Raw genomic sequence first — 1,594 nt, 5'->3', positions numbered from 1 at the left:
GGTGAGGTAAGACTATATTACATATCCATCTTGAACATGGAGATAGATATGAAAGCAAGTGAGGAGTGTGGGGAAGGGGGGGAAATCATGTGACTTGGCTACAGTGGCACAGAAAGCCAGGGCCTTAACTAAAATAGAACTCAATAGCTTCTGAGTCCCACACCCCTGCTCTTTAATTGGCAGATTTTTGAGGTGAATAGCTAATGCTCTGTCTTACTGTGAAATACTTTTTTTCTCCCTCAGAGTAAAATGTCAAGTATGTATCTAAAAAATGGGATTGAATTTTAAGAGATGATATTCATAAGGATACACATTTGCAAACTCACATTATAAATCTCTTGGTTTCCATCCTCAACCTTCGATCCTTATATTTGACAGGCAGCATGCAAATGAGAAGGGTGCCAGCACTGATTACATCAAAACAAATCTCCCCCCTCCAAACAAAAGGGCAGCTTTTGGTCACTGGGGCAGCCAGTCAGTCACCATCGGTGACAGGGCAATGAGAACCACACATTTGAAAACCATTTGCTGTTTCCTAATTGCTGACAGTGATCTCTCTACTCGACAGAGATGGCGTTTCATGCTCAGCTTTGCCTTTGTTTTCCTGACAGGTATATTCAGATGGACCATCTGAGTCAGTCTCCAGTTCCTGAGGTGCACCTGCAGCTGGATTCAGCTACCATAGCAACAAGATGGGGAAACAGCATGAGGAGCTCACAGCCTAATTTGACAACCTCCTCTTCCCTCTCCTTCTGGCGTCACCACATTTCATGAGATGTTTGTACATGTGTCTGTCCAGTGTAGTTAAGAGAAAAGACATTCAAGTGGATAAGTAGTACAAGGCTTTGCCAGGAAGTATTGCTCCCTCCTCAAAATGATAACAACAACATCAACAATTTTTATCTCTCTAAGTCAGCTATTAATAGCTATTGAACATACACACGCACACACACACACACACACACATACACATACACAAATGTACACTTTTGATGGAGTAATTTTGAGTTATTTTGAGACCTAAAGATGAAAGCACAGAAACAGTGAGTATAATGTTGGGGAAAATACCCAGGTCTGGCAGGGTTCTAGTCTACCTCTTTTACCACTGAGGTGGGTGAATCTAGGCAAGGCATTTATCCTCTCTAGACCTCAGTTTTCTCATCTGTAAAAGAAGCGTGTTAGTTTAGGCAATCTCTAAGATCCTTAATGTTCTATGATTTTATTTACATTTATTGAGCCTCTACAAGTCCTCAGGGCAATATTGTAGGTACTTATGAGGGAAACCAAAGGACAGGTGTGGAGGGGCTGGGGTTGGGGTTGGGAAGTCAGTTCTTGAGATTAAACTCTAGTTTGGGAGATAGTTGTCTTCTTGACATTTTGTGGAATTAGATGAAGGTTTGATCTTTTAAATTTTATCTGTTCAGAGATGAACTTGGAGTTTGGAAGACATTGGTTTGAATTTTGCCTCTGACAAGTACCAGTATTTGACCTTAGCCTCTCTTAGTCTAATTTTTTTCCATCTGTAAAATGGGGATAATAATGTCTATAGTAACTACATCACAGGATAGTAGTGAAATTAAAATTATATATCTAT

The sequence above is a fragment of the Dromiciops gliroides genome, chromosome 2 (genome assembly GCF_019393635.1).
Source record: "Dromiciops gliroides isolate mDroGli1 chromosome 2, mDroGli1.pri, whole genome shotgun sequence".
NCBI lineage: Eukaryota > Metazoa > Chordata > Mammalia > Microbiotheria > Microbiotheriidae > Dromiciops > Dromiciops gliroides.
This window is presented reverse-complemented; position numbering follows the sequence as displayed.